At 44.9% G+C, this 13,085-nt stretch overlaps 2 protein-coding genes across 2 annotated transcripts in view; one reads left to right on the top strand and one right to left on the bottom strand.

Annotated features, from left to right (window-relative positions):
* LOC146010008 (uncharacterized) overlaps positions 1-13,085 on the bottom strand; it is a 114,617-nt gene that overhangs the window by 8,421 nt on the left and 93,111 nt on the right. The gene's annotated exons all lie outside the window — the stretch shown is intronic.
* The window catches only part of LOC146009998 (uncharacterized), a 113,220-nt gene that overhangs the window by 73,326 nt on the left and 26,809 nt on the right, over positions 1-13,085 (top strand). The window lies entirely within an intron of this gene.

Genomic DNA, 13,085 nt, shown 5'->3' with positions numbered 1-13,085 from the left:
CGTATTGAGGTCCCACAGAGTCATGGGAGGCTGCAGACTGAGGACCACCTGCATCAATGATGTCATTATACAAGACAAGGCGATGGTAAATGACCGCTCAGAAACCGGCACCTTCCAAGATCTTAGATGCAAACTTGTGACCAGACGTTGCTGAGGAATAAAAGAAGTCGGGAAAGACACAAGGAGGAAACTCGTTTCTCACACCAGGATACGTGTCCTGTCCGTATATAGTGACAATGCAGAGCACAGACTGGCTTTCCAGCCTTCAGCAATATCGGGATAAGAGCCTACTGACGGGACCAAACTCAGAACTTATACTGGAGAACCCTGGTTCTGTGGTTACTAAAGCCCAGCTCCAGATCATAAGTGGTTGGCCAGAACCTGAGCCAAGAGCCAGATGGAGATGAAACGCATCACACCCAGAAAGCAGGGTCAAATGAAGGCCCATGGAATGGCGTTGAAGAAGAAAACATACCCATATGGACTAAAGATGCCTAATCACCACACCTAGGGACTGGACGGCCAGGATATGGCCTAGCAGGGAAAAACTGATTTTTGTACTTACCGTAAATCCTTTTCTCCGAGTCCACAGGTGTCACTGGAGTAACAGTGGGGATAGAAGGGCGACCACAGGGAGCATGGGCACTTTAAATATAATTGAGTGTTGCCAACTCCTCCCCTTCTACTCCCCCACCTAGGCAGTCACAAGGATGTGCCCGAATGGAGCTGGAAGAAAGAACACGCTTCCCAGAGAAGGTTAGTATAACAAACAAGAACAAACAATCAACCAGAAAAGATTGAAATGGAAATAGAACAGTGAGAACCACTGAACCAAACATGCCGCACAAATAACATAGCAGGCAGTTCCAAACAACTTAAGTAGAACTAACCTAGCTATTTAAACTGTGAAAGTTTTTTTTTCGGGGTGTGGCTACGGCAGCCTGCAAGCGAGGTGTAGGGAGTGAGGTCCGGCTCTCCAGCTATTCCAGCAGTCCACGCTGCCCTCCCCTCCCCGCCACCCAGAGCATATACCTGGGGTGCTTACGAGTCGGTGAGCCCCTGTCTTGCATGGTCTTAAATCCCCCTGGGGTAGCAGTGCGGGTCTGGTGCAGAGAAGCCTCTCCGAGAACTCTCCCGGCGGCAGCAGAACAGAGAAACGCGCTGACAGCCCAGCATCCGGAGGTGACGGGAGGAAGGTCACGTGAGCGGGCGAAGAGGCGCAGGCACAGTAAGGAGGAAGGGACGCCGGAGCCTCTCGCCGCATCGGATACTGCTGCTGGAGAGGCACTCCAGGCAGAGCCAGCGGCAAAGTAAGCAGACGGCTGGGAGGTAGCGACTCTCCAGCCAGGGCCAGACGGTGGGCTAAGCTGGTGATACGCGGACCGGGGAGGCAGAGGTCTGTTGCCCAGCAGTACCAAGAGGGAGCAGTTGATATCGGCAGCAAGAGGACTTAGGACTGTGGTCTGAAGTGTGCACCAAAGGCTCAAGAGCTGAACAGGTTCGGAAAGTCAAGCAGGCTGGTAAGCCAAACAAACTTTTTGTTCCTTCGAGATTAATATAGGTACAACTAAATTCACCAATGTATGGGACTCGTTCAAAGCATTTTTTAGAGGCTATATGATTAAAAAATCAATTACGATTAAAAAAGCGGCACAGGAAAAAGCCTTAGAACTAGAGGCCAAAATGAAAGAGTATGAACAGGGATATATTATAAGTAAAATGGAGAGTGATAGAATGGTCTGGGTGAGTGCACAGGGAAAATGGGTGGAACACCTCCAGAACATGACCAAACTTAGGCTACTTAAAAACTCCCATCAACTCTATGTGAATATGGATAAAGCAGGGAAGTATATGGCCTTATTGTCCAAGGTAGATAGACCCACGAATAGAGTAAATAAAATAACCTCAGATACCGGTGAAATCCACACCAATACTGCAAAAATCACTGAAGTATTTGTAAAACACTTTAAGGAGGTATATCAACCCAGACTGGAAGATAGAGGGGAGGAGGATATACAAAGGTGTGTGGGAAGGATTGGGCTCCCAAAGCTCACCCCTGAAGCGGCCAATATATCAGAAACCCCTATTTCCTTAGAGGAAATAGAGGTAGCAGTAGCAGCACTGGCAAATGGAAAGGCGCCGGGTATAGATGTTCTGCCGGGGGAGATGTACAAGAAATTCTGCCCTGCATTGATACCTAGATTACTGTATTTGTTTCAGACAATGGAAGAACAGGGAGAAACAGCAGACTCTATGATGGAGGCAGTGATAACAGTTATCCCGAAGAGTGGTAAAGACCCGCTGAGCGTGGACTCATATCGGCCAATAGCCTTGATTACAGCCGATGTTAAGATCTTTGCTAAAGTACTGGCCAACAGGCTTAATCAGGTAATCAAGGATATAGTGTGCCCAGACCAAACAGGGTTTATGAATGGGAAAACTACCTCGGAAAATCTTAGAAGGGTCTTTACATATCTCCAGACATTGGAATACACAGGGGCGGAAGCAGCGCTGGCGTCGTTCGATGCCAATAAGGCATTCGACTCAGTGGAGTGGATATATTTGCGTGTAGTATTGAATGCTTTTGGCTTCGGACCCCGCTTTATTGGTTGGATCTTTCTGATGTATAGAAATCCGACAGCTAGAGTAGCGATAAATGGATATGTGTCAGAGCCATTTTCCCTGTCAAGAGGAACACGTCAAGGCTGTCCCCTGTCGCCACTGCTGTTTGCAGTGGCAATAGAGCCAATCCAATAGCATGTAAGATAAGAGAGGCATTAGGGCTAGATAGGAATATAAGGATAAAGAACTATAACATCGTTTCCTTGTATGCAGATGATCTGCTGGTCGGAGTAATAAATTATCATAGGGATCTGCCAAAAGTGATAGCCCTACTCAGAGAGTTTGGGCTCTTCTCCGGCCTCACAGTAAATTGGAATAAATCCCATCTACTGATCGTGGAAGGAGGAGGCCGGGGCGATGCTGGGGTGGACACCCCTCTTCCAATGTCGAGAAAATTTAAATATCTAGGGATTGTTATATCCAAGGACCCCAAAAATTTCTATATAGATAATATAACTCCTTTGATAGAGGAAATTAAAACTAAGTGCAAATGCTGGATGAAGTTACCATTAACTTTAATGGGGCGTATAAATCTTCTAAAAATGGTGATTCTACCCAAGTTTCTATACCTTGTTCAACAATCCCCGATATACATAGGTGAAGATACATTCAGGAAAATCAATAGCATAACTACATCTTTTATATGGAGAAACAAACGCGCAAGAATTAGAAACGACACCCTGATAAGAGAGCGAGAACGTGGTAAGCTGGCAATGACAAGCTTCAGGCTTTATTATCTGGCATCTCAGTTAGCCCATATCAGTAACTGGACCAGGGTGGGGGAAGAGCCACCCGGTCTGTGGGATCTGGTTGGAGTGGTTGCCCCTGGGCGGACTCCGCTCCAAGTAGTCTTGGCGGCGGGGTGTGGTAGGGGGACACCGCCGATCATGGTGCAGGCAATAAAAGTATGGAAAAGAGTGGGTAGAGTCACCAACTATGAAGGACTTGATCCAGACACGCACTTGTTTTCCTCTAAACATCTGGAAAAATTGAAAATAGAGCAAGGGGGTAGAATCTGGAAGAACTACGGTATTAACACGGTGGGACAGATGTATGAAAATGACGTATTCAAATCCTTTATACAACTTCAGGGGGAATTTAGGATACCCAAGACGATGTTCTATAGATATTTACAGATGAGGAGTGCTCTCTCCCAATATATTGGGGTTGAAAATCCACAAACTATTATTGAAACACCAGTTAAAAAATTGATCGACAAGATTAGTGGGGGGCAGAGAGTCTCTAAAATATATAAATATCTTTTAAACTATAACCAAGAGAACGACCTCCCAGAGTTAAGAACTAAATGGAGGATAGATATCCCAGAAATTAGTGACGAGGATTGGAAGCTGGCCATGGCATCAATAAGGGGTGCGACTAACTCCCTTAGAGTCCAGCAGGTCCAAATAAATATCTTACACAGGACCTATATAACTCCCGTGAAGTTGAGTAAATTTTCAGGGAACACAACGGACAACTGTCCAAAGTGTAGGGAATTGGGTTGCTCCTTTTTCAATCTGCTTTGGCTGTGTAAGGAGGTGCAAACCTTCTGGCAAAAGGTGAGGTATATATTGGTGGACCTGGGAATCCCATCTCAGAGTGTACAGCCAAGCAGCTGTTTACTGGGTATTTGGCCGAAAGAGGATACTACATTTGAAATAAGACAAAATGCTCTAAACCTTTGTTCGATCGCAAAGGTCATCATAGCGAGATCCTGGATGGCCAAAGAAGGCCCAGATATTAGTAAATGGGTAGAATTAGTAAATACCACTATAAAGCACGAGAAACATATTCACATTTCAAGAAAGACAATAACAAAATTTTATAAAGTATGGGGGGGTTGGTATAATAAGGGGTATATACAAAATGATGTTGATTATGGCGCTGCGGTCCTTTTAAAACAGAGTGGTGCGGTGAAATCACCAACAGGGGGATGTATCCTCAATTCCTCCGTCAGTCGATTTAATTAAATCTCAAACTGACCTGAAAGAATTTCCCTATGTGCATGTAAAGGTTTCTTTGTACTTCTCCCGACCTCCGCATGCACAGTGGATAGCCCGATTCAATAATGGGGTTCTATCGTCAAAAGGAAATGTATCCTCAATTCTTCCGTCCAGTTGATAAAGCAAAATGTCAAACTGACCTGGAAGAATGTCCCTATATGCGTATAAAGGTTTCTTTACAATTCTCCCGACATCTGCATCTACAATGGACAGTCAGATATGATCCTACAAACAGGGGCCCCTTGAGGCATGCACTCACCGAGAATAAGTGCCCTATATGCACTGAAAGGTATCTTTGGATCCAACTCTTTTCATCCCAGGACCCAAATGGACCGCTGACTTCCAAAGGTGGGTAGCAAAAAACTCCAATTTATTTCTCCAAAAATACATACAATAAAAACAGATAAAAAAGTGGGAAGGGAATCCCTAGGCAAGTGGTGGTCTGGATACCTTCCAATCCGGATAGAAGGCCACCCAGTCGCTGAAGATAACAAAACAGCACCTACCACAAGCCTTTGGGGTATTCTCTTTCTCCTCCAACCACCAACGCGTTTCGGGCTGTTTTGAATAAGCCCTTTTTCAAGGTGTGGAGGAACAAACCACCTTTCCGGTATTTATACCAGAATGCTAACTCCACATGTAGTGAGTTTACACTAAAACATGGAAAGATCTCCTAAAATTGACATCATTGAGGCATGCATTAACAATCAAGTAAAACCACAATTTTTACACATATATGAAACATCCAAATATAGTTTACACTTCAAGCGGAAAAATAACTACACAAGTTTTTTGGAAAAGGTAGAAAATAGATGTAGCTGTGTATAAGTCCGTTTAGGGTTTTCCATTTATCCTGCAGACACAGCTGATAAGACTTAGCGTGTAGCGCTAGAACCCGCACTTCCGGGTATATGGAACGCATGACGCTCCGATACGTCACTTCCGGTGACGTGTGGAACGCATAGCGCAGGAAGGGGCTTTCTCTCACGTTAAAGGCATTTCTTTTTTTCACACGCTGTTTGTAGCTTTATTGCTTTATTTGATGGAACGCAAGCACATCCAAAACGGAGCTTGAAACTTCCTGTGTGCTGTTTAAAGTAGTCGGAATCACCAGGTTTTTTGGTTCCGCAAGTATTTCATTCACCATGATTGTATATGGCATGAGACATACAACATATACAAAAAACAGATTTAGTACATAATATTCACAAACCTAGATATTAAAGTGAGCATTCCATTAGAAATGAATGAGACATAATAAATTTAAAATAATAATATTATTAAAAAATTTCTATATAATGACTGAAATGCATAGGTAATTTTGATATAAAAAAAATTTTTCACATATAAAAATTTCCACATATATAGAAAACTTTCATGTATAAAAAAGGCACTGGAGGTATTAGAGGAGTACACCCCGTCTCCCATCTCACTTCCTTGAGCAGTTGTATAGTGCTGATAGTGTCTTTCAAATAAGACTTGGTTTTAAGTACTAATGGCTGCAGCAGGGAATCTATATAATGTGACAAATTAGATAACACAGAGTTGGTCCCAGCAACTATAGGGCGACCAGGTGGTTTGGTCGCCGATTTGTGGATCTTGGGGAGCACATAAACCACCGGTATAGAGGGTTTGGCTATGTGAATGTACTCTCCCACATTCTTAGTTATGGTACCCTTTGATGTATATAAAGCCAAAAAGACAGACAACTTTTCCTGGATTTTATCTGTAGGATTACCCCTGAGTTTTTTGTACGTGACACTATCAGATAGCTGTCTTACAATCTCAGCATTATAATCGTCAGCCGACAAGATGACAATGCTGCCCCCCTTGTCGGCTGGCTTAATAACAATGTCTTTATTGTCCTGTAAGGATTTGATGGCATCCCGCTGTCCTTTAGATAAATTTACATTCTTGATTGGTTTGAGTTGTACTTTATCAAGGTCCTCTCGGACAAGTTTTTCAAAAGATTCAACAAAACACCCCTTCTTATGTGCGGGGTAAAAGGTGGACTGCTTCCTAAAAACAGAATAATTACTAGGAATATCACCAATATTATTACTATTCTCCTCCTCAAAATATCTTTTCAGAGTTAATTTGCGAATACATTTTTGGAGGTCAAGGAATACCTCGAATTTATCCACCTTATTCGAAGGGGCGAATTTAAGACCTTTCTCTAATACGCTGGTTTCATCATTAGTAAGAGTGTAACTACTCAGATTGACTATTTTTGTTTTATGGTTTTCAGCGTTCAGTGTTGGGTCTGTTATTGTAAAACCACCCGCCAGTTAAAAATAAGATTAGCCGAGCATGTTCGGAATATTGCGAAGGGGGTCGAATCCCATAATGTGTCTTTACACTTTAAGAAAATACATGGGTGTGATGTCAAACATCTTGTTAATTTTTGTGGTATTAAACTTGTCCCTGAACATTGGAGGGTTAATGACAGGGATAAAAAACTGTCACAGGAAGAAATGCGGACCATATTTACTCTTAATACTATTGAACCTGAAGGTCTAAATGTGGGGTTCGAGTTGAAATGCTTTCTTTAAATTGCACCCCTGCCCCATTTTTACTCCTCTAATACCTCCAGTGCCTTTTTTATACATGAAAGTTTTCTATATATGTGGAAATTTTTATATGTGAAAAAATTTTTTTATATCAAAATTACCTATGCATTTCAGTCATTATATAGAAATTTTTTAATAATATTATTATTTTAAATTTATTATGTCTCATTCATTTCTAATGGAATGCTCACTTTAATATCTAGGTTTGTGAATATTATGTACTAAATCTGTTTTTTGTATATGTTGTATGTCTCATGCCATATACAATCATGGTGAATGAAATACTTGCGGAACCAAAAAACCTGGTGATTCCGACTACTTTAAACAGCACACAGGAAGTTTCAAGCTCCGTTTTGGATGTGCTTGCGTTCCATCAAATAAAGCAATAAAGCTACAAACAGCGTGTGAAAAAAAGAAAAGCCTTTAACGTGAGAGAAAGCCCCTTCCTGCGCTATGCGTTCCACACGTCACCGGAAGTGACGTATCGGAGCGTCATGCGTTCCATATACCCGGAAGTGCGGGTTCTAGCGCTACACACTAAGTCTTATCAGCTGTGTCTGCAGGATAAATGGAAAACCCTAAACGGACTTATACACAGCTACATCTATTTTCTACCTTTTCCAAAAAACTTGTGTAGTTATTTTTCCGCTTGAAGTGTAAACTATATTTGGATGTTTCATATATGTGTAAAAATTGTGGTTTTACTTGATTGTTAATGCATGCCTCAATGATGTCAATTTTAGGAGATCTTTCCATGTTTTAGTGTAAACTCACTACATGTGGAGTTAGCATTCTGGTATAAATACCGGAAAGGTGGTTTGTTCCTCCACACCTTGAAAAAGGGCTTATTCAAAACAGCCCGAAACGCGTTGGTGGTTGGAGGAGAAAGAGAATACCCCAAAGGCTTGTGGTAGGTGCTGTTTTGTTATCTTCAGCGACTGGGTGGCCTTCTATCCGGATTGGAAGGTATCCAGACCACCACTTGCCTAGGGATTCCCTTCCCACTTTTTTATCTGTTTTTATTGTATGTATTTTTGGAGAAATAAATTGGAGTTTTTTGCTACCCACCTTTGGAAGTCAGCGGTCCATTTGGGTCCTGGGATGAAAAGAGTTGGATCCAAAGATACCTTTCAGTGCATATAGGGCACTTATTCTCGGTGAGTGCATGCCTCAAGGGGCCCCTGTTTGTAGGATCATATCTGACTTTCCATTGTAGATGCAGATGTCGGGAGAATTGTAAAGAAACCTTTATACGCATATAGGGACATTCTTCCAGGTCAGTTTGACATTTTGCTTTATCAACTGGACGGAAGAATTGAGGATACATTTCCTTTTGACGATAGAACCCCATTATTGAATCGGGCTATCCACTGTGCATGCGGAGGTCGGGAGAAGTACAAAGAAACCTTTACATGCACATAGGGAAATTCTTTCAGGTCAGTTTGAGATTTAATTAAATCGACTGACGGAAGAATTGAGGATACATCCCCCTGTTGGTGATTTCACCGCACCACTCTGTTTTAAAAGGACCGCAGCGCCATAATCAACATCATTTTGTATATTTCTGTATTTGTAGAGGTTTCAGGAACCTTTAGGTGTTGGTAGGCGGCAGCAGTCCTAGGCGCTGTCATTATTTTCTTATTCTTGTCCAAATAATAAGGGGTATGTATAGTATGTATAGAGGGAGGGGGAATGTATAACGGGGCTCAAAGAATTGAATGGGGCGCCCTCTGATATTCCTGTTTTCTCTTTGCATCTCTGTGTTTTCCTTGGTACACACCAGGACGACTAGGGCCCGATCCCCTCAATCTAGATCCAATTCCGACCAATTGGATGTAGATTGTGTGGTGATTGGGCCCTTTTCTGTCCTGGTGTGGACCGATACCGATCCGATGCGCGGTCCCGCGGGTCGATCGGTCGTTATTGAGATCCTACCTGCTGCGGGTAGGATCTCAATAACGACCATACTGCTGGGTGCGGGTCGCCATTGGATCGGACCCGCTCACGGTGCACATCGTGAGCGGGTCGTGCCCCCCCGCGTCACCGTGAGCGGGTCGGACGAAACACTGACGACCCCGCTCACGATGCACGTCGTGGTGTGTACCCTACATTAGATGTTTTCCTTAATAGATGTGTTCCTCATTATATGTGTTCAGTAAGTTTACACTGACAGAAATAGCACTAACTAACACAATTGAAAAAGAGAGCAATGACGAACACTGTTGAGAGTTAAAGTAAGTTTTTTCACTTTATTATATAATAGTAAGATTAATAAAAAAAAAAAAATACATATATTAAACACCTGTAAAAATTCACCATAAAGTAAATGAAGAATAAGATATACACTGGGAAAACAGGCCGAAAAGGTTAGGTGGAGCAGTTAAATTAAGATTAAGAGGATAATTAGAGGAGGAATTAGTAAAGTAGATGGCCAAAGCATAGAAAGGTAACAAAATAGAGGAGGATAGGAAAGAACATGAGGACAAAAAGAGCTCTCTAATGTAGGTGAAACCGTGCTGTGGCGTTATTATGATATCTTGTACTGTATTGGTTGCAAGCAGAGTAATTGTTTGTCGATGGTAATGTTTGTTTTTTTATATTACTTGATGTTAAATGTATATGTCTTGTCTATTGGTCTCAAAACGTATCAAATAAAAAGGAATTAAAAAAATAAAAATAAACTGTGAAAGTTTTAAGGCAGGAATTCCTAACAACAAAAGGAACAGCGCTGAGGCGGGCGTCCAGTGACACCTGTGGACTCGGAGAAAAGGATTTACGGTAAGTACAAAATCCCTGTTTTCTCCTCCATCCACTAGGTGTCACTGGAGCAACAGTGGGGAGGTCCCAGAGCTCCCAACACGGGTGGGATGGCGCTGAGACCCCCGTAATACTGAGCGTCCAAACTGTGAAGCTGACGCCGCAAAAGTGTCAAATCGGTAGAACCGAACAAAAGTCTGACGACCAGACCAGGTGGCAGCTCTACAGCGCTGCTGGATAGATACCACTCTGGCAGCTGCCCAAGAGGGACCCACCGAGCGCGTAGAATGGGCTGTGATGGAGTCAGGAGGGCGTTGAGCACTTGTCACATAGGCCTGATGAATAGTCAGGCGAATCCATCGAGACAACGTCTGTTTTGAGGCTGGCCAGCCCAGCCTGACTGGATTATATGTGACAAATAGAGCATCCGACTTCCTCAGAGATGCCGTCCTGGATACACAAATCCTCAGAGCCCTGACTACGTCGAGTACTGTCCTCAGGAGAGACGTATTGGAAGGCCGGCACCACAATCGGCTGATTTATGTGGAAAGCTGATACCACCTTGGGCAAAAAAGAGACGGTGGTGCGAAGTTCTGCCCTGTCGGCATGGAAGACCAAAAACGGAGGTCTGCATCCTAGCACTGTCTTCCATATAAGGTACTTAAGGTCCACCTCTTCTAGTGGTTCAAACACCGCAGATCCAAGTCCCAAGGAGCCGTGGGTGGACGAAAAGGAGGTTGCAGCCGCAATACTCCCTGAAAAAAAGTATGTACCTCAGGTAAAAGGGCCAACTTATTTTGAAAAAAGATAGATAACGCCGATACCTGTACCTTCAGGGTAGACAGACGTAACCCTGCAGCTAAGCCGGCCTTCAGAAAAAGAAGTCTGGCTTTCTTGAAAACAGTAGTGGACACACCACGATTCTCGCACCAGCCCACGTAAGCCCTTCAGATGCGTGGTAATGCTTGGAGGTGACGTCTTTCCTGGCCTTCATCATGGTAGGTATCACCGCCTGTGGGATACCCGCCTGTCTTGGGATGGACCTTCGGCAGCCACGCCGTCAAATGAAGCCGACTTAAGTCTGGAAAGACGTAGGGCCCTTGTCTGAGAAGATCTTTCTGAAGAGGTAGGGGCCAAGGTTCGTCTATCAGCAGAGACGTAAGGCTGGTGTACCATCACCTGCGCGGCCAATCCGGAGCTATCAGGAGGACAGTGACCTCCTCCCTCCGAATTCTCTGCAGCACCCGAGGTATCAGTGGAAACGAAGGGAAGATGTACACAAAGTGGAACGGCCAAGGGGCCACCAGTGCATCCACTCCCACTGCCTGTGGATCCCTCTTCCGAGCGAAGAATCGGGGTAGCTGATAATTGTGGAGAGACGCCATGAGGTCTGCTTGAGGACACCCCCACCTGTGGATCAGGCGTTGAAAGACCTGGGGATTGAGGCACCACTCTCCTTGGTGTACGTCTTGCCGACTGAAGAAGTCGGCCTCCCAATTTTCTTCGCCAGGAATGAATTTGGCTGAGATGGCCAGTGCGTGATCTTGAGCCCACAGCAGGATTTGACTCACTTCTTTCATGGCTGCGCGACTGCACGTGCCTCCCTGCCTGTACTCTGATGGGATTACCCTGAAGGAGATGGTGAGCCTGCAGGAGAGCATTGATGGAGAGAAGAGCCTCCTGCTGAGTCCAACGGCCCTGGAACTGCTGATCCAGGGTGACTGCTCCCCAACTGCAAAGACTCGCGTTCGTGGTGAGTAATATCCAGTTCCAGATGGCGAACCTCTTTCCCTCTCTGAGGTTGGTAGGATTCAGCCACCACAGGAGAGAGTGCCGTGCCCGCACTGACAACCGTATCCTGTGGTGAAGGTGCAGGTGAGAGCCTGACCATTGCCGTAGAAGGCAACCATCTTCCCCAGTAGCCTGGTGCATGTGAGGACTGTCAACTGTCTGGTCAGAAGGACAATGCGGATTAAGGCCTGGAGTGTATCCTCCGGAAGAAACTCCCACAAAAGAGTGGTGTCCAGGACCATTCCCAGAAACTGTAACCATTGAGACGGCTGGAGCTGGGACTTCTGGAAATTGAGTATCCATCCGTGACGAATGAGAGTAATTTGAGTCAGGGCTATGTTGTTCAACAGGCCCTCTCTGGATGGTGCCTTCAGCAGAAGGTCGTCCAGTTACGTTATTAACGTCACAGCTTGGTTCCACAGACTCTCCATCATCACCGCCATGACCTTGGTGAAGACCCCGGGGGCGGAGGAGATGCCAAATGGAAGGGCCTGAAACTGCCAATGTTGGCTGCAGACTGCGAACCAAAGGAAAACCTGATGTGGAGGCCAAATCGGTATATGGAGGTAGGCGTCCTTGATGTCGTGTGACACCAAAAACCCGCCCTCCTCCAACCCAGCGATCACAGATTGCAGAGACTCCATCCTGAACTTGACCGGTTGGAGGTAAGGATTTAGATCCTTCATGTTCAGGATAGGTCGCGCCGATCCATCTGGTTTTGGGACCAGAAAGAGGCTGGAGTAAAATCCCAAGGTCCTTTGATATTCTGGGACCGGGATCACCACCCCAGCCGATACCAGCTTTGAAATGGCCACGGTTAGTAGACGGCTCTTTTCTGCTGAAACTGGCAAACCTGTTTTGAAAAACCGGTGAGGGGGAGGCTTTTGAAAAGGTATCTTGTAGCCGAAGGCTATGAGATCCCGCACCCAAGCGTCTTGGAAAGACTGCAGCCAAAAGTGCTTGTAGCCTTGAAGACGTGCTCCCACCTTGGGATCCCCCAGGTGGACCAGAAGCCCGTCATGCTGAGGGCTTAGTGGAGGCCTTGGCCTCTTGGGTGGAAGAGGAAGCACCCCTGCCACGACCTCGGGAGCCTCTGTGTGAGAGCGGCAAATTTAAGTGTAAAAAATAAGACAATGGAAAAAAAATAAAATAAAGCAGCTTCTTATGGGGTTACCTCAGTGAGGTAATCCCTGCTGATTAAAAGGTGCGTCTGCTTCCTGCAGGCACCAAACAAAAACTAAGTTGTTTGAGCCTGGAGGCGGGGTTGCAGGGGAGAGGGCCCAAGGCATCCTGGGAAATCTTCAACAAGCTTCGCTGATTGGTGCCTCGGACCCCTGGATCT

The sequence above is a fragment of the Crinia signifera genome, chromosome 6, assembly GCF_055691185.1.
Source record: "Crinia signifera chromosome 6, ASM5569118v1, whole genome shotgun sequence".
In the NCBI taxonomy this organism is placed as follows: domain Eukaryota; kingdom Metazoa; phylum Chordata; class Amphibia; order Anura; family Myobatrachidae; genus Crinia; species Crinia signifera.
The sequence above is the reverse complement of the archived record's forward strand: the minus strand, read 5'-3'. Positions and strand labels throughout refer to the sequence as shown.